This window comes from Hipposideros armiger, unplaced genomic scaffold (genome assembly GCF_001890085.2).
Source record: "Hipposideros armiger isolate ML-2016 unplaced genomic scaffold, ASM189008v1 scaffold_314, whole genome shotgun sequence".
NCBI classification, from domain to species: domain Eukaryota; kingdom Metazoa; phylum Chordata; class Mammalia; order Chiroptera; family Hipposideridae; genus Hipposideros; species Hipposideros armiger.
This window is the reverse complement of record NW_017731664.1, coordinates 1,375,409-1,396,658: the sequence shown is the minus strand read 5'-3', so window position 1 is coordinate 1,396,658 and position 21,250 is coordinate 1,375,409. Positions and strand designations below refer to the sequence as shown.

Genomic DNA, 21,250 nt, shown 5'->3' with positions numbered 1-21,250 from the left:
ATAGGAATAACATAGGTACAAATGACTCTAGTACTTCCAAAAATGAACTACTGCCATCTGTTGCAAACATGTGTCATGAATTTTCCGACAACCCAATAGTAGCTTAGTCTCTGACCTCATAATAGCAGAGTCTCTGGGAAGGCAGCACCTGCCCACCCCCACAGTTATTCCTCATTTCCCTCACCTGTCATGTCCACTGCTCTTCCCCCAAAGTCCTCAGCATGCTTGTTTGCTCTATACTGGGGGTGTCAACAAATGTATACAAGTGGAAACTTTGGTCAACGTTGCTCAAGCAGTAGTTTGCTGTAATTAGAAGTGTCTGGATGCTGATGGTAATCACTTTGAGCACCTCTTGTAATTGCAGAAGTCAAACGTGACTTGTATTCATCTTTTGTTATCAGTACATATAGAGTATTACAATTTTAATAGTTTTTTTCCTTTCTTAAAATGTGTATCCTTTTTTTTGGCACCTCTGTATACCATTTCCACCTCCAACCCCAAAATCTGCAACCTGCGGGAATGGTCAGCTACTTGGAACATCCTTTAAGTTGCTGTGGCCCCTTGCCTGCACCTCTCTCACAGCTGTACCTCCTTTTTCTGTTAGCTCTCTCCTACAAGGCCCACTTGCTGGCTTGGAGGGTCTGTTTCTTGATCCTCAAGGTCCCTCTGTCCTCAGGATTCTCAGCTATCAGTTTTTACCCAGCATACATCCCAGTCTCTTCTCATTTTGCCTCTTTCATTGGGAAGTGGGCTATGACATTTGTATCCAGAAACAGAGGCTTACATGGCTACTGCCTTGCCTACTAATATGGCAATGACCATATTAAGCCCCTTTGCCCAAAGACGCTCCTGATTATGGGCCTCAAGTACCAAAACACAGACCTGCCCAATTATAATTTTTTAAATGGCCCAGTGAAAAGCACACTGACCTTTATACCTTGGGCATCTCAGAACAGGGCCACAGTGTTGTCACCAACAGGAATGGACCTCCTTCTGTTCCAACACCTCAGACAGCCATAGAGTTGGCCTGGATTTCAGTCTGAAAAACCACGAGGGGAGCAAGACTAACATGGCTAAAGGCTTCCCTGCTTAAAGCCATTAAAAAAAAAAAGCACTGCAACCGCCCCCTTCATACTTCCCAAAGCAAATCCACTCACCCTTCTCTCCTTTGCTTCTACAGACCACAGCCCAGAACCCTCAAGTCCAGTGTCTGGCCTGGATTCTGCAAGGTGGGACCAAACAAAACAAAACAAAAAAACAGAAAAAGGAGTGGGGCCTCTGGCACCCTCCCTGTGGGGATCACCCTCCAGCCACTCCCCAGCCCCACCTCACCCCTCAACCATCACCTAAGGAAGAAAAAACTGCAATAGCAAGAACCTAAAATGTTCAATCTCTCCCAAAGTGTGGCAGTAATCTTGCCAGCACCAATTCACAAACTGAGGGCAATGACCCCTGGGAGCTGAGGGGGACAGAGAAGGAGGGCAGTGAACCTAATGACCGCCTCCCCAGACAAAGACAAAGGCCAACCGAGGAACCCCAGGTTTTCTAGGGACATCATTGTATCATTCCAAACGCCACAAGAGAACAAAAGAGCCTTCCTGACATTACCCTGCCCCCACCAAAAAAGGGGAAGGGGTAAAGAAAAATAAAAGAAAGGGGGGAAGCCTCCCCTTTAAGAAAATCGTCACTTTTTCTGTTTGCTCAGGTAGGGCTCTTCCCCCTTCCCTGGACTTGCCAGGGCTGTCGCCACAACCCCTCCCCCTGGTGTGGGGGGGTACCGTCCTTACTACAGTGGCTGGGGGAAGGGGCGGGTAGATGGCATAGGACTTACAAGCTGACGTAGGTAGCTTTGGGGGCGGATTTTGTCTCCAGTGGCCCAGGCCCCAATAAGCAAGTCTAGGGTTTGACCCAACGAAGGGGCCCAAGCCCTCTGAAAAGAGCCCTGACACACCCACTTGTCCACGTTCGTGACCCAAGATCCTGCAAACTGCGCACTGGGCCTCAGGGCTCAGGGAAGCAACATCGGGGACTGGAGGCTGGAAACGCCGCGAGAGCAGGAGGGGGTCCAGGAAAGCAGAAAATCTGCCCAGCAGCCTAAAAGCAATGCCCAGCCGCCACCCCCTCCCCTGAGCGAGCTAGGTGCCATACATAAGTCGTGGGATTTACCTGCCACTGGTCCAGCCACCCTGTCAAGACCTTTCCTCTACCTCCAAGCGCTCGGGCTGGCGGGGCTGGGGAGCCGCAGCCCCGCGGCCGAAGCCGCAGCCCCGGGCCCTGCCCGATCCCTCCCACCCCCCCAAGGCTGTCCCTCCCAGCCCCGCGCGCTTGCTCCAGGCAGGCAAAAGCAGCAGCCCCCTAAGCGAGACCCCAGACCGCTCGCCGCCAACAGCTGCCCGCCGGTGGTAGAGCCCAGCTAGACAACCGCTCCCTAGCCCCTTCTCTGCTATGACGTCACCTGGGCTCTGCACCGTATATAGGCCAATCAGAGGATGAGCATCAAACTAAAATCACCCTGAGTGGGCTACTGGGGACCAATCTTTTGTTTCCAGGTAGGAAGCGCCTAGGAAGGAAAAAAAAAGTGAAGGGGAGAGAACAGGGAGAGGGAAAGGAAAATGAGACGGAAACTTCTACACTGTCAGTGTTGTCTAGACAGAAATCAGGCCCAGCAAGAAAGACGGTCACCTGACAGTAGGAAGGGGAGTGGGTATTTCATTTCTCTTCCATAACTGACCCCCCAGGAAGACTGGAATTTCAGATAAATTCTCAGGGGAGGAAATCTGTCCAACTACACGGCACTCTTTTTTAGGGGAGATGGTTTGAATTTGGGACACCACCTGTCAGGCAAGCAGGTTACACTGATGGAGTCTCTGGAATGCACAGTAAACTCAAGGAGACAGGTATGGCAGTGGGATTCAGGGAAGACAATCTAGATAGAGAAACTACCTTTCTGCACAAGAAACACACATTTCGAAACAGGACATTATACACAAAAAAGGAATAATTAATGTACTTCAAGTTTATATATCTATATCTATATATACCTATAGATACATATGCATTTAAGTTCATTAAAATGTGACTCACCCTAAAACCTTCCATGGCCTCTCTTGTCTTTAAGAAAATATTCAAATTTTTGTCAGTGTCCAAAGCCTACAGTCAAGCTCCAAAAATCATCTTTTGCTACACCAAAATCCATACCCCCAAAACTAGCTTATGGAAATTATTGTAAATCCAAGCAAGAAGACATTAAACTCTCATAAAAAACAGGAAGGAATACAGACGGATAAGTACATTTGAATAATAATGATGCAAAATATGCCTGCAAATAAAGATCAGGAAAGAACATAAAATTATACAAGTTAAAGTGTAGGATTATGGGTGATTTTTCCTCTCCACTTTCAAACTTTTTAAAAATATAAATATATCCTCACATACTTAAATGGTCAAAATGGGTCATGACCCTCCCCAATGGTTTGGTTTTTTTATCCAATTTTCCCTACTCTGCATAACATCCAGCAATCACTTCTCCATAATGCCAACAAAATAAGTTTCAAGGCCAAGTGAACTAATATGTCTGCCAAAGGCCTTTTAGGAAAAGTTATACGGCAGGCCTCTAGATTCATCAGAGACAATATCTGGGGAAGTTGAAGAATGGGATGCCTCTTTGGACTAATTTATTTTAAATTGTGATGACACTGGGAACTGAAAAAAGAACAATGACTCTTCCAATGTATGACAAAGCAGGAAAGAGGGAGACAAAGACTAAGTGAACTACATACTCCAGACTGTTCAAAGGATCACTTTGCATTCTAGTTTTAATTTTTCTAAATTAAAAATATATTTATGCATACGTAAGTATGACATGAACTTTGCAGAAAATGCCAGAGCTGGGATTTGTATCTATATCTGAGTCCAAAGCTCATGCGCTTTCTAACATAATATGTAGTATTACTGGTTCTGTTAAAATGCATATTTGCTTTGGAAAAAAAAGACAGATTATACCAGATTGGTGATTTTTAAAAATCAGACATTTTTTAAATAGCTTTTTTTTTTTTGCATAGTGGATACTTGCCTCCTAATGCATAACACCCATCACCCTCCTTCTCAAATCCCTGATTGATAGGTTGAAATCATATTGGTTCTACTTCCAATTATTTTACTGCCAATTATTTTTAATTAACTTTGGAGTTAAAAAAAGTAACTTATCACATTGATTTTTGTTTTTACCTCGTAGTAAAAGTTATCTAAAAAAGCACTGATGTAAATGAATGTCATTTACTTAATATTACATCTCTGATTTGGAAAATGCACTTACTCTAGTTATTTTAAATAGTAAGAATACCTTTTAAAGAAATATAATGATATAACTGGATTTTCCTGTCTAATAACTTGACTTGGATCTTCTAGGGTATCAATTTAAAGTAAAATTAAAAGGTATTTGATTTCACTCTAATCCTCCTGTACACCTCTGCTATAAATCAGAGCTATTTATGCAGTCACTGCACATGGTTATTTGAATGTTTCATGTATGTATTTCTTCTCTCCCTGGTGATGATAGAAAGCAGTATGAGGCCAAACTCTTATTGGTGCTTGACAGATTAAAGCATAATGGTGTTACCAAAAGAGGACTGGACTTAAGAGCCAGGCCCAGAACAAAACACTTCAGTCTTCTTGTGAAAGGGGAGTAACCTATGTTATTCCTGATACCATAAAGCAGCCTTCACTGCCAACATGGTTTGTTCTCTAAGAATATAGGACAAATGCATGGAAACTTTCAGGGAAGATTTCATCTGTGTAATTTTTCCTACTCAACTCCCACTGTCCCATTCCCTTCCCCAAGCTCATTGATTTAAGTCTGTAATAACAACACTACCAAATGAACCACTTGGCATATGTATCGTGCTTCTCAGGTTATAGACCACATTTGTTTGATCCTCACAACCATAGCAGTGTACTGGGGCAATTATAATGATTTGCATTTCATAGATGAACAGGTAAATGCCCAGTGAATGGGTGTAAAGTAGCCTGCCCAATGGTCCTAGAAACCAAGTCTCCCACTCTCACTTCTGTGTTCTTTCTACCGATCTACATGGCATTTCTAGTTGTACTTCTTCTTTGGTTTCCACCAACCCAACTAGTTCCTTGAGTCACATGAGAAGTGAGAGACTCTGGGATGTGGCTTGTGGCAACAGAAGTAAACTAAAAAGAGTATCTTCAAACATAACAGTCATCAATATTTATGCCCCTAATCAGGGAGCACCGAAATATACAAAGCAACTACTAACAGAACTAAATGAAAAATTAACCAAAACACAATTATAGTAGGGGACCCATATGCACCATTGACAGCTATGGATAGATCAGCCAAACAGAAAATAAATAAAGAAATATCAGCCCTATATGACCCATTGGATTAAATGGACATAATTGACATTTATACAGCACTTCATCGTAGAACATCAGAATATACATTCTTTTCTGGTGTCCATGGAACATTCTCAAGGATAGACCAAATATCGGGACATAAAACCAGCCTCAGCAAATTTAACAAAATTGAAATCACACCAAGTATATTATCTGATCACAAGGCTGTGAAATGGATATCAACTGCAAAAAGAAAGCAGGAAAGACCACAAATACGTGGAGATTAAACAACATACTTTTAAAAAACAACTGGGACAAAGAAGAAATAAGAGGAAAAATAAAAAGATACATATAAACAAACGAGAATGAAAATACATCCTACCAAAATTTTTCAGATGAAATGAAAACAGTTTTCTGTTTTTGTTTTTGTTGTCTTTAAAGATTTTTATTGAGGAATTGGGGGATGGGAACAGCACTGGGGATTTGGGGGAAGGGGAACAGACAAGTTGTTGTCCTTTTGTTCTTCATTCTAGTTGTGGAGGACGTTGCTTCACTGGCCCAAGTTGGCACCATCATTGCGCTCTTCCCGGGCGAGGCAGATCAGTCGCCGGCTTCTGGATGGCCACTCATGGCGGCTGCTGGCCGCTCTTGCTGGCTGCTGGGTACACACAGTAGCCCATGGCAAACCACCACAGCAGGAGCTGCAGCCTACGCTGTCGCAGGCAACTCCCGGCAGCCCATCTCCAGGTTGAGCTATTGTTCAGCATCTTATATGTGGGATCCGAACTGTGGCCGTCTGGCATCCCAAGCCAGCTCTTAACCAACGTGCCACTTGGCCGGCCCAAAATGAAAGCAGTTTTAAGGGGGCAATTTATATCATTACAGGCCTATCTCAAGAAACAAGAAAAATCCCAGATAAATAACCTCACATTACAATTTGAAGAACCAAATGAAACCCAAAGTCAGCAGAAGGAAATAATAAACATCAAAACAGAACTAAATGAAATAGATAACAAAAAAAATAATAGAAAAAATTAATGCAACAAAGAGCTGGCCTTCTTCGAATAGATTAATATTATTGGAAAACCCTTGGCTCGACTCACTAAGATAAAAAGAGAAAAGAGAGCGCAATGATGGTGCCAACTTGGGCCAGTGAAGCAATGTCCTCCACAACTAGACTGAAGAACAAAACGACAGCATCTTGTCTGTTCCCCTTCCCCCAATTCCCCAGCACTGTTCCTATTTCCCTAATTCCCCAATGAAAATCTTTTAAAAAAAGAGAAAAGACACAAACAAACAAAATCAGAAATGAAAGAGGGGAAGTTACCATGGATGCCATAGAAATACAAAGGATTTTCCAAGAATACTATGAAGGGTTATATGCCACCAAATGAAACAACCTAGAAGAAATGGACATGTTCTTAGAAACATATAGATAGCCTTCCTAGGCTGAATCACAAAGAATTGGAAAATCTAAATAGACCGATCAACAGTAAGGAAATTGAATCAGTCATCCAAAACCTTTTCAAAGCAAAAGTACAGTTTCACTAGTGAATTCTACCAAACATTCAGAGGATCTAAAACCTGTCCTACTCAAACTCTTCCAAACAATTGAGGAAGAGACAATACTCCCTAAACTCATTCTATGAGGCCAACATTACCCTGATACCAAAACCTGGTAAGGATAATGCAAAAAAAATAAAATTACAAACCAATATCTCTGATGAATACAGATGCAAAAATCATAATCCAAATTCTAGCAATTCGAATGTGACAATGCATTAAAAAAGTTATACATCACGACCAAGTGGGGTTCATCCCAGGGGCACAAGGATGGTTCAACACATGCAAATCAATCAATGTGATACACCACATAAACAAAATAAAGGACAAAAATCATATGATTATATCAATAGATGCAGAAAAAGCATTTGACAAGATACAACATCCATTTATTATTGGAACACTTAATAAAATGGGTATAGAAGAAAAATACCTTAATATAATAAAGGCCATATATGACAAACCCTCAGCTAATATCATAACTAATGGTGAAAAACTGAAGTCCTTTGCTCTACATTCAGGAACATGACAGGGCTGTCCTCTATCACCACTGCTATTCAGCACAGTATTGGAAGTCCTATCCAGAGCAATCAGGCAAGAGAAGGAAATAAAAGGCATCTAAGTGGGGAATGAAGAAGGTAAATTGTCACTTTTTGAAGGTGACATGTTGGTATATATAGAAAATCCTAAGGACTCCACCACAAAGCTATTATTAGAAACAATAAACGAATACAGTAAAGTTGCTAGCTACAAAATCAATGTATAAAAGTCCATTGTATTCCTGTATACTAACATGGAAACCTCAGAAAAAGAAATAATAAAAAAAATTCCTTTTGCAATTGCAACAAAAAGAACAAAATACCTAGGAATAAACTTAACCAAGGATATGAAAGACCTATACACTAAAAACTATTAGACATTTTTAAAAGAAAACGGATGAAGACACAAAGAAATGGAAAGACATTCCATGTTCATAGATTGGAAGAATCAACATAGTTAAAGAGGCCATATTACCCCAAACAATATACAGATTTAATGCAATTCTCATCAAAATCCCAATGACATTTTTTAAAGAAATAGAACAAAATAGCATCAGATTTGAATGGAACCACAAAAGACCCCAAAAAGCCAAAGCATCCTAAGTAAAAAGCACACTGCTGGAGGTATCACACTCCCTAACTTCAGCTTGTACTACAGGGCAAAAATAATCAGAACAGTATGGTACTGGCAGTAAAACAGACCCACAGACCAATGGAATAGAATTGAGAACCCAGAAATAAACCCACATAAATATGGACAGATAATTTTCGACAAACAAGCCAAAAACATACACTGTAGAAAAGATAGCCTCTTCAATAAATGGTGCTGGGAGAACTGGAAAGCCATGTGCAAAAGAATGAAACTAGACTGCTATCTGTCACCATGTACCAAAATTAACTCAGAATGGATCAAAGACATAAATATAAGACCTGAAACAATAAATTGCATAGAAGAAAACATAGGTACTAAACTTATGGTCCTTAGGTTCAAAGAGGATTTTATGAATTTGATTTCAAAGGCAAGGAAGTAAAAGCTAAAATAAATGAATGGGACTATATCAAACTAAAAAGTTTCTGCATAGCAAAAGAAACCATCGACAAAATAAAGAGGCAACCAACCGACTAGGAGAAGATTTTTGCAAACAATGCCTCCGATAAGGGGCTGATATCGAAAATATATAAGAAACTCACACAACTCAACAACAAAAAAACAAACAATCCAATCAAAAATGGGCAGAAGACCTGAACAGACATTTCTCTAAGGAGGACATACAAATGGCCAATAGATATATGAAAAAATGCTCAACATCACTAATCATCAGAGAAATGCAAATAAAAACCATAACAACATATCACCTCACACCAGTTAGAATGGCTATCAGGAACAAGACAAATAATAACAAGTGTTGGAGAGGCTGTGGGGAAAAAGGAACCGTCACACACTGTTGGTGGGAATGAAGATTGCTTCAGCCACTATGGAAGGCAGTGTGGAGATGCCTCAAAAATGAAAAATAGAATTACCATATGACCCAGCATTCCCTCTCTTGGGTTTCTACCATGAAAACCTGAAAACATTTATCCATAAAGATATATGGGCTTTGATGTTCATTGCAGCTTTAATTATGGTGGCCAAGACATGGAAACAACCAAAGTGTCCTTGGATAGATTACTGGATAAAGAGGATGTGGTATATATACACAATGGATTACTACTCTCCCACAAGAAAAGATGAAATAGTGCCATTTGCAACAACATGGATGGATCTTGTGATTATAATGCTAAGCGAACTAAGTCACACCGAAAAAGTCGAGAACCATATCATTTCACTGATATGTGGGATATAAAACTGAAAACAACAAAGGAACAAGACAAACAAATGAAGAAACAAAAACTCATAGACACATACAATAGTTTAGTGGTTACCAGAGGGTAAGGGGGCAGGGGTGGTGGTAGATGAGGATAAAGGGGATCAAATATATGGTGATGAAAGGAGAACTGACTCTGGGTGGTGAACATACACTGTGATATATAGATGATGAATTACAGAATTGTACACCTAAAACCTATGTAACTTTACTAACATTTGTCACTCCAATAAACTTTAATTTAAAAAAAAGTGTCTTCAAACCTGTTCCTCTCAAATTTCAGAAAAAGGGAACATTGTTCACTGCCATATACCATTCATGGGAGTGTAAAGTGGCAGAGCCTTTTGAAAGATAAATGGACAATACTTAGGAAATTTTTAAATGCATATCCCACTTCACCAAGGAATTTCAACTCAAGGAATTTGACTATAGATATACTCATAGAAACATGTAAAGATATATTCAAGTAGGTTCACTGATGAGTCTCATATAAGAATGAAAAACAAACAAACAAACAACTTACATAAAAGACAATCTAAGTGCCCCTCAATAAGGGAATTATTAAATAATTTATGGTATATACATATTTTGAAATATTATATATCACCTAAAAAAATCAAGTAGATTCCTATGTGTTGAAATAGAAAAACACCTTAACACATTCTTGAGTGAAAAAATGTGACAGAATAGCATATATACTACTATTTTATTTTTGTTAAAGAAACTGTGTGTGTGTGTGTGTGTGTGTGTTTAAGCTGTAATTATACACACCAAACTGCTAATAGGGTAACTCTGGGAATTAAAAAGTTGGGAAGGAAGACATGGGGTCATGTGTGTGTGGTTGGGGGCATTAACCATTTTCTTTATATACTTCTGTATTGTTTGTACACTTTTTTAGAAAAAGCATACACAGTATTCTGCATGTAGGAAGCATTAAAAAGGGAAAATATAGCCTTATTTGGGATAAGACAAAACAAAATAAACAAACAAAAAATTCCCTGTTATTCCAAAAGGGGGACTGAATTCCAGGTCAATGGTTCAATAAATGCTGTGGTGTGCCAGGCAGAGCTGAGCCATACCTGGGCAAGCACTGGATGCAGGACAGAAATGTACAGCCCACTGGGAAAACACAGTATGAAAATCCTAGTTCCCTTCCCCCCTCAGCCTCCAGTCACACAGCCAGAAATTGTTCCCAGTGGTGGACGCTGGGTCTCTGTGGTTTTCAGTCTTCACAGCTTTTGCTACTACAGCTGCACTTAAACCCCTCCCCACACTCTTACACCCACTCTGAATACAGAAGGACCTGGCTTGGTAGCTAGTGTACAAGGTATTAGCTGGGAGCACATTGTCCACTCCTTCTTCGGAGCCTGCTCACTACAATCTATTGCCATCACTGCAGTCAGGCACTACTGGGACCCTTCCTTCCTGCCTCCACTCTCATCATTAGGGGTTCCAGGTCTTCTGTAGGAAGCAACATGGTGGGTAGCCTGCTGGCCAAAGAGCAAGGAGCCTCAGAGATGCCGAAAGGTTTCATCCTAGGTTCCTTAAAAACCAGAGATTGGGGAAAGAGGGAAGCCCATGGCTAAGACATCACCATTCTCTTGGGCCTTCAGAGTTATGGCCAGGGAATCAGGATACCCAGATTCTTGTCTAGATTCTGGCTAGGAAACCTTGAGCAAGACAAACTTCCTGGGGCTTTAGTTTTCCCCTCTGTGAAACTTGCCCTGCCTATCTCCCTGGACTGTTGTATGAATGCAAATGGCTAATGGAACAACAGGGGATTTAACAGATTTCAGAGCTATAAATACACCTCCTTAATTGACTTGATGAGTCCTCATTTACATATTCTCCCCTATGGTGGGATCTTGAGAATGGTGGGATTTCTCACCTTCCTTCACTATAATCAGCACCTGTTAAGAGACCCACCCTGTAGAACCTGTTAGCTTTCAGAAGCCCACATCTTCTCCCCTCCTCCCTTCCATCAGGGAGTTAGCAAAGGAAAAGCATAAGACAATTAAGTGCAAGTGGTTCTGGATGAATTAATATGAGAATTCGGAAGTTCTCCTTTGACTTGGTTTTAATTAGTCCCACTTATACCATGGTCCTACATATCAAACCACATTATTTAATTGAGCTAATGCTCTGATTTTGCTCCTTAGTGGATCACATTATATATACATTCCTTCTCCCCACACTCTGATCACTGTACTTTCCAAACCTGAGTCAAATTGCAGAGCAAATTCAATTTGGAAAGTTGGTTTCATTGTTCTCTCCATTTTACCAGGAAAAAAGAAAAAAAGAGAGGTGAAAGTGGAGGACAAAATCTAAGGGACAAAGAACCAAGCAGAGAAATAGAACACCAAATCTTAAATATTTTTTGGACTGGCTCGACTATGATGTCGTGCTTTCCCAGATCACTTGTGATTGGCTGCTCGGTTCAGCATCTGCTGAGCACTAAATACTGATTATTTGCCAGAGATACAGACCTTTCAGGGAAGCTTTGAATCATTACTGGTTGCTGTGACAACCTGGGCAGTGTCGGTTCCTGATTACCACATAATGAGGTTGTCAGGAACAGAAGTGCCTCCATCCACAGGCCCGACCATATGAAGTGGTGAGCAATGGAACATTTCTCTCAGGGGGCTAAGGGGAAAAAAATCACCAACAGGCACAGTGGAGATCCCCTTAGGTAATGTGCATCAGCCAGATCCTGGAGAAAATCTCCTTGTTGAGGAGTTCCTTACCAACCATCTCCAGTTCTTGCCTGAACCATTGTGTTTGCTATAATTCAGAGATCTGCAGAACAGGTGGTGCCTGGGGAGGAAAGTCTGCAAGCATCCAGCAAAGCTAAAGAGAGGGAGGTGTGACTGGAATACTAAACCAATTAGGAAAAGGCACATTACCTCTCTTCATAGGATGCCATCATGGCATGGACCAGGAGCAATGGGAGGCATGTGTCAAAGATGGCAGGGCATGGCCATACCCAGTCACCAAAGCCAAACACAGAGAGCTTGAGGGGGATGAGTTGTTTGACTTTCTGCCATTACCTTGATTTCCCTGGGGGTAAACAACTCACTTAGCATTATCTTGGTGCTCCAGGTGTTCTGGAGAGGAAATATTAGCTGCATCTTTATAATACATTATTCATTCCTAGGACAATTTTATTAGCACCTACTAAGTGCAAAGCACACAGCTAGGAGCTAGAGATGTTACACAATGAGCCAAACTTGGACCATCTCCTTAAGGAACTTGGGATCTAGTTGGACAGAAAAGATATATACCCAAGTAACCTTGATACAAGACAGATGTAGTAAGTACTACAAGGAAAGTCCAAAGTCCTTAATTTCAGAGAGTGGAAAATCACATCTAGATTGTCATACTCCACCTCCAACCCATCTTTCCAGATTCCTTTCCCACCTGTTTTCCTTTACATCCCAAGCATCAGTCCCATCAAACTATTGTTTCTCTGATATACCTTGACTTTTCATACCTCTGTGCCTTTTTTTCTCCTGCCCTTCCCTTTGACTTGTATAGCTTTCTCTCTCCTTTTCCTACCTGGGGATATTTAAGGCATATTTCCAGACTCTACTAAAAGTGCACCTTGTGGATGCACAAACTGGTCCCATATTTCCAACCCCACAGGGATCTGTACCTGGTAGACATGGATGTTGACTGACATCATAATGGGTTCTGCATTAAATTCCAGCACATTCAATTCTAGTGATACATAAAGAGAACATTGGTACAAGTAATTTTTGATTATTCAGGGAAGAGCATAGGAAAAGTCAGACTGCTTTTAAAAAGTCTTTTTTAGATAATCAACACAAACCTCCCACTAATCATCTTCTATATCTTATTTTTATTTTGACATAGTTTAAGGCTCACAAGAAGTTGCAAAAATAGTACAGAGAGTTCCGAGGTATTCTTCCCCGGGTTTCCCACAATCTTTTGGCATACTATTGAATTAATTTTAGTTTGCACAGCCACAGTACATTGTCAAAACCTTGGAAATTGACACTGGTATACTACTAAATGAAACACAGACCTTATTCAGAATTCACCAGTTTTATATGCACTCTTCCATTAAGTAATTTACCAACTCAGCTGAAAGTAGCAAAACTATTAATAATTGATCTTATTGTCAATTTTTTTTCTCACTCCCATCCACTCTGAAAAAAGGCCAAAAACCTGAAGGAGTCAAAACTTGCTCAGGATTGAAAGAAAGAATCAGCTTGAACTAAGAAAAAGCAGTCCTGCTATTATTAATCAGGCTGGGAAGCCAGACATAAACCCAGCAGCAAAGTAAGCAGAAAATACTTTCTCCCAAGGTTACACAGCAGTTATAAAATCCATTAACAATCTCCACCTCCTTTGAGTGACTACTGCTTTCTTACCAGTGATGTTCCCGACCTCCTTTGCTATTTCCATTTATCACTGGGGATTCCCAGTTGCTCAGTAACCCTCTCCTCACGACATTACCCAATTCCTAGTCAATACGCCCTTCTCCTGACGGCACCTCAGAAACTGCAATTGATCCAGATTTTATTACTGCTTCCTTAGATCCTCCTCAGAATCACTTAGAGGGATCCCAAATGTTACAAAATATGTTCTCTCTTCCTTCTTTTCAATGCACTTCCTCAATAAATTTGACTTTGTGGGACTACAGTCTTGTCTTTGGTTGATCCCTAGACATTCAAATTTAATTGTATGAAAATAATCTGGATAGCAGGATTTTAAAAGATCTCCTTAGGTTCTAATCTCCTCAGAGTCTAACCTGCAGTGAAGTTTGGGAAACACACAGATAGGAATTTCATTGTTCAAGGATTCTCTTTCCTCCTTAGGTTTCTGTGCAAATTCTGGCCATTTTTCTTGGAATGTCTGAATCTCTTAAGAATGGGATCGTTTTCCCAAGGGGTAGGTATTAAAGTTTGGTCCTTTCTGAGGCTCACTCAGCTTTTTTCTGCAGTCCTCACCTCTTCTGCCATATGGTATTGTGGATGGGAAAGGGACCACATATTAACCTGACAAGCTCAGGAGACTGAAAATAACCACATAAGTTGGCGTGAAGATAAAAAAAAAATTCTAACTAAGTGGGCCATGGAGAGGTCACATTTTCAGCTTCCTTCATAAAGTTAATCTGTGCCTTTCAGTGGGCCTGTCTGTTGTCTTTTTGCACCCAATATAACATCTTTGGAATGTCAGTAATCCTTTTTCCGGACCAGAGGTGGAAACTGCAAAACTCCTCATTATTATGCTTGTCTTCTGATTACTATCTTTATGTGCTGTAAAAAGAGAACTGATAATTATCCTGCTCCCACCTATGAAAAAGAGGTAGCTGTCTCTCCAATTTACTTTTATCCAATCCCAGAGATTTCCCCACTTTGGTTTCTCCCACCCCCTTAATCTATCAGCAGTGGGTTTCATGTAACATTCCTCCTTTGATTTTATATATCAAGTAAGCTGCAAACTGCCATTTTATAGAGCGTTTTCTCAATCTGTTGAGATGTTGCTTCCTGACAGTCATCGTCAGTTTGGCTCAAATAAACTCTTTTTTTTTAAAGATTTTTATTGGGGATTTGGGGGGATGGGAACAGCACTGGGGATTTGGGGGAAGGGGAACAGACAAGTTGCTGTCCTTTAGTTCTTCAGTCTAGTTGTGGAGGATGCCGCCACACCGGCCCAAGCTGGCACCACCACTGCACTCCTCCCAGGAAAGGCAGATCAGTCACCAGCTTCTGGATAGCCACTCACTGCGGCTGCCAGCCACACACGGTAGCCCATGGCAACCCACTGCCACAGGGGCTGCAGACTACGCCATCGCTGGCAACCCACGGCAGCCCAGCTCCAGGCCGAGCCACCTTTCAGCATCCTAGCTGCAGAGGGCAGCGTCACCGGCCCTCATATGTGGGATCCGTACCAGGGCCCTCTGGCGTCCCAAGCCAGTTCTCAACCATCGCGCCACTCGGCCGGCCCTCAAATAAACTCTGTTTTTTTGGTTTTCTTTAGCTGAGCCATCCTGCTACCTGTTGGCAGCTCAGCGGCGGCTCAGCTTGGGCTGGGACTCGAACAGCTGTTGCTCAGAGCTCAAACTCTTGAGAGAGCTCTTAACCAACTGAGCCACTCAGCCGGCCCCATCAAATAAACTCTTATTATAAGTTTTCCCTTAGGCTGAATGTTTTTCATCGACATTACTTGGCATAGTCAGCATGATTCCAAAGAAGCCCACCCAGGAACACCATGAGGACCCAGATTTGGTGCTAGGTACCAGCAGGGGCGCATTGTGAAGCTCCCTGCTTCACATTGTGTGAACTTGGGTAGGTTTTTCTTGGAATGCTGGACCTCCCTGTTTTAAGGTAGGTGGCCCTGACTTTATTTGAGCTGTTTTTAAATCCTCAAGGTGGCAGGGTTGAGATAACCCAGGTTAAGGACAAGAGTTAAGATAACTCTTGGACAGGAGAAAAACATGGGTAGCTGGTTTTAATTTTGGATTTTCAATTGGAGTTACTTACTGCAAGTATGAACAAAACTTTTTGCCAGATAAATTAGAGTTGGAACTTGTTCAATTCCAAAGATAAAGGGCATTTACTCCCTCCAGCTAAAATTTCAGGTATTCTTAAGTGACTAAGAATCTTGGTGGAGGTGTTTAAGGGTATTCCTCAAAATGTGCAGTGGCCCCATAGGGGATTTCAACACAACTGTAATTAAATATTTGACTCATCCAGGGATGTGTACATGAAGGCTGCTTACCTAGCACTTCGAGTCCTCACGGTTGTACTACACAGCCAGGGAGAGAAACTGAGGCATGTAAGAGGGTTGAAGCAACTAGGGAGGTGACAGCCTCTTGGAGCTCAACCCATAAGCAGCACACTTCAGCCCACTACACCATATCACTAGAAATTTGTTCAGACTCTGCAGATCTCAGAAGAAAACTAAAAGTTAACATGGGAAATCGTGCCTCAAAGCCAACAAGCTCCCAGACTGCAGCACCGTTATTCTCCTGCAGATGTGTTCCTAGGAGTCTTACAAGCACTTACAGACATGGAAAAATTTCTCTAAAAATGATATCAATTTAAGATGGCCAAAATGGAGCTCTTTTGACATCTAAATTTTTGTGTGCACAATTAGAAAAAGCTGGTTTAAAAGTCAACCTAAATGGAATTGGAGGCTTACCTCAATTGGCAAATAGAAGCCTCTGAAATGTTACAGAGAGATGTTGTTCTCTACAGGAAGTTAGTAAGAAAATTTTTGAGACTCTCTGAACTAAAGTTTTCTGAACCTACTCAATGCCAACACCCCACTTTTCCCTCTTTGGCTGTCCCAATGTGTGCTTTACTCATCTGGACTTGTTCTCCTTTTCCTCTGTCTCTCTTCTGTACCTCTGTTGCAGCTCCCTTTGGAGAGGAACTGGTCTTGGGTGGAGGGGAATCTGCAGTTGTATGCAGACAGAACTAAGAAATATAAAGATTCCCCCAGCCCTCTCTAGGGTTCTGATGAGTTCGCAAAGGAATTTGAATGAACTGTTAGAACATATAATCCTGGCTTTTCTGATTTATTCCAATTAATGCACCTACCGGTTTCTGAGAACAAAGAAACAGAATTGTCAAAGGTTTGCTAGGGAAACTCCTGTAGAGGAATGTGCTTTTACTGTAAAAAGTCACGTCACCTTAAGGATTGCAAAAAACTAAAATAAGATTTAGAAAATGAAAGGAAATAGAAACAAACACAGGGTTGCTCCAAGGACAATTTCCCCTTATTAACACTGGCACTACTTTATCTTTTAACACCACCCAGCTAAGTTGCCCTCTCCCTTGGAGTAAAGCTTCTGTACATATGATAGGGACATCTAATCAACCAATGTCTGTTTCTAAATCAAAACCTGTTCCCTTCCAAGTTAAAAATGTTAAGGGGCAACATCTATTTTTACTACTCAAATCTGCCCCAACTAACCTGATAGTATGAGACTTTCTAACCAATGATGCTTACATATCCTCCCAGAAGGGTGAAATGTATTTAGGACTAAAGAAATCAGATTGGGGGGCCGGCTGAGTGGCGCATTGGTTAAGAGCTGGCTTGGGACGCCACCTCTGAGCAGCAGCGCCCCAGTTCAGATCCCACATTAGGGCCAGTGCCACTGCGCCCTCTACAGCTAAGATGGTGAACAACAGCTCAACCTGGAGCTGGGCTGCCGTGAGTCGCCAGCAATAGCGTAGGCTGCAGTGGGGCTGGCTGGCAGTGGATGTGAGCGGCCGTCCAGGGGCTGGCGACCAATGTGCTTCACCCGGGAAGAGCGCAATGATAATACCAACATGGGACAGTGAAGCGATGTCCTCCACAACTAGACTGAAGAACAAAAGGACAGCAACTTGTCTGTTCCCCTTCCCCGATTCCCCAATAAAATCTTAAAAAAAAATTTTTTTGCTGGGGCCTGCTGAGTGGCTCAGTTGGTTAAGAGCTTGCTCAAGAGTTTGAGTTCTGAGCAACAGCGGTTCAATTCCCGACCTGAGGTGAGCAGCCGCTGAGCTGCCAACAGGTGGCAGGATGGCTCAGCTTAAAAATATATATATATATATATATATATATATATATATATATATATATATATATATATATGTTCTGTTTTATATTGTCTTAATTAGGTCTTTAGTTACACAAGAGAACTAAATCTAAGAACTAAGTTTTGCTAATAGTTATGCAAACTTATGTATTTTAGGACTGCTGAAGTTCATGTGCCCTCCTGGGCATCAACAGGCCAGTGTAAGGAAGTTTAGCTTAGCATAATGGGTATTGTAATGGTTATGGTCCACCATTACATCCCTGGTAAAGAGGCTCAGATCCTAGAAAAGGCCTTGAAATTTGCTTAAATGTTTTTAACAACTGAGACTGGGAAAATGAGGAAAGAAAGGAACAGTAAGACTAGAGACAAGGCCAGTGACAGGCAAGATTTTTGGCTATAGTAAACAGACAGGCCAACTCCAGGGCCACCTCAGGGTCACCCCACCAGCCCTAGAAGAGAAAACTAGTCTTGATATTGATGGAATGTTTGTTACAGAATGTTCCAATACAATTTTAGGCTTTTTTTGCAGTACAGATATTGATTGACAAGATTAAGTTAGCCACTCTTTTATTAAAACAAATATTAATAATACTTTGCCTCTACCTAATATTTGCCAAAATCATTTGAGGCCTGATACACCAGCTTGAATTAGCTCATTGAACAACATTACCTTTTAAAAGAGGGGGCTTATAATTTCATGTATGAACATCTGTAATTCTCCTATCCTCCCAGTAAAGAAACCCAATGGGAAAGGATAGAGATTTGCACAGGATCTCAGCTATAAATAGATATCCCGTGGTTCCAAATCCACATACCCTTTTATCAGCTATTCCTGTGTGCATTGCCAATATTTTTCAGTGATAGATTTATGTAGTGCCTATTTCAGCATTCCTGTGAAAAATACAGGAAATACCTCTTTGCTTTTCCACCTGGGAAGATCAGAGGTTACTTGGACAGTAATGCCCCAGGGGTATACAGAGAATCCCACCTATTTCTCTCAGATGCCAAAAGCTGATTAAAATAATGTTGAATTTCCCAGAAATTCTACTCTAATCCAATATGTGGAGGATTTATTCTTATTTTGTATGCAATAACTTTCATGGTAAGCATAAATTTAAGTTTCTTATTTACTTGAGTAAGATCAGCCCAACAAGCTAAATTAATGGATCTAATAGGAGCTTGTAAATGAGCCAAAGATCAAATAGCCAATATTTACACTGATAGTTGCTACACCTTTGATGTAGCTCACACCTCAGGGCAGCCCATAAAAATAGAAAACAGGATACAGAATTTAAATTAGATGTCATACAACAACCAAAACAATTGGCAATTATCAAAATTCCAGGACATTCTAAGGCTGCCATCATAGAAGAAAAAATAATAATTTGGCTGATACTGCAGCTAGACTGACAGTAATAAACAGCCAAATTATCCATACTTGAGAATGTTTATTCTCCCTATTAAATCAATAAGACTTACAGTTCCAATGGGCAGCTACAGAAAAAAAGAAAATATGACAACAAAAGAGGGAACTTTGACCCAAACGGATATAGATTAATATGTATATGAGCTAACACATTGGGGTCTTGAAACGATGGTTTCATGGAGTAAATAATATTATTAGAAACCTCTTACTGTAGCTCATAAGGTGTATAATAGATATTCTTTCTGTCCAAAGGATAACCCTGGAAAATCACTCCGTGGGCCCCAAGGAAATTTCCCATTTCCTTTAAGTCCATTTGAGGTATGGTAATTGGATTTTATCCAACTGCAACCATCTCAAGGATACAAATATGTATTAGTCATGATTTGTGTGAGGTCTCACATTCCCTTACAGGAGAGCAACAGCCTAAATGGTAGGGAAGTTATTTAAAATAATAAATAATCCTCAGAAAATTCCCTGTGAATTACATAGTAACTGAGGGACTTATTTCACTGGGCCAATAATATAACCTATTTGTAATATTTGGCTTATTTTACAACATTTTCTTTGTGCTTATCACCCCAGTCATCTGGATTGGTAGAATGTACAAATGGTAAGTTAAAACTCAACTAAGTAAAAATTGAAAAGCTTTCATTTTAATCTCCCTTGGCCCAAAGCTCTCCTTATAGTATTTCTCAACCTGAGATATTCCTTTTGGCAAACACAGGCTTTCTCCTCATTATTCATTGTTCACATTATGCGAAGGACATAAGAACCAACAACAACAAAAAACGGAGACATTCTACATTATTATCTAGGACTTATCAATTATCTTAAAGAAATTAATAAATTAGTAACTGATTCACTTCAATGTGCTCCCGGGAGACAAAGATTTCAAAGACCATGATTTACAACTAGAAAATTTTGTCCATTGGACAAGATATCAATTAAAACTCCAACCTTGTCAGAAAGGACCCATCAGTGGATATCAAAGATTCCTCCAGGATGAGAAGCCGCCAACATCAGGGATAGAGAGCTAACCCAAGATATCGAAAATACCTGCATATCTACATAATTGATATTCAACTTAAAATAACCATTTGTTTGATTGTCTTTACCTGTCTGCTAATAATATTAGTAATAATGATAACTATACTTGTTCTTCAGGCTTTTCTCAAACCCTATACTTACATAGCCCAACTGTTAATAATTGCTAAAGACATATAAGATAACTTCTTTATTATCAGTAATATTTTTATGGTTTTGAAATTTTAAAAACATGTTATTATACATGTAAATATTTTTAGGGGGTCAGGTGGACTCATGTTTTGTTAGGGAGACCACTTCATGGACGGTGTAGAGGCCTGACCACCGCACTGTATTTCTGAAGCTGCTGTTGAATAATATTGTATGTCAACTAATATTTGACATATATGTGGTTATGGGATGTGGAGCACAGTGCAGGGAGTGGAATAGATGGAATTGTGATAGAAATGTATGATATCGGGTGACAGGGTGGTTGATTGGGGGGGTGGTCACTTTGTGAGGGGTGAAAAGTATAACTATTGCATTGTTTTGTACACCTGAAGCAAATAAAAAAAGAGATGTGTGTGTATTTTTGAGAGAGGCTAAAAAAAAGTAGTTTGTCCTAGTAAGTTAATTATTTCTGAACAAGGAAAAGGAAACAAACTGACAAAGATGAGTAAAGTTATAGGTTAATGAAAAAAAGTATATATATAAATAGTAGAACCCAATCATACTTACCCCCTAACTCAACAGAGACTACTAACTATATTAATTCAGATAGAAGCTAAAGTGGATGCAGCCGGCCGAGTGGCGCGATGGTTAAGAACTGGCTTGGGATACCAGAGGGCCCCGGTTCGGATCCCACATATGAGGGCCAGTGACACTGCCCTCCACAGCTAAGATGCCGAACAAAAGC

The 21,250-nt window shown here is 40.7% G+C and overlaps 1 protein-coding gene across 9 annotated transcripts in view; it reads right to left on the bottom strand.

Moving 5' to 3' along the window:
• Positions 1 to 21,250, bottom strand: part of PAK3 (p21 (RAC1) activated kinase 3) — a 362,804-nt gene that overhangs the window by 170,831 nt on the left and 170,723 nt on the right. For 5 of the 9 annotated variants that reach the window (XM_019660228.1, XM_019660236.1, XM_019660237.1 and 2 more), the window contains exon 1: positions 930 to 1,034. The exons of 3 other annotated variants lie outside the window; for them this stretch is intronic. The gene's annotated coding sequence lies outside the window, so the exon portion shown is untranslated. Of the gene's footprint in view, positions 1 to 929; positions 1,035 to 2,166; positions 2,252 to 21,250 lie in introns of those variants that run through there. One more of the 9 variants, XM_019660234.1, reaches the window with a different exon arrangement.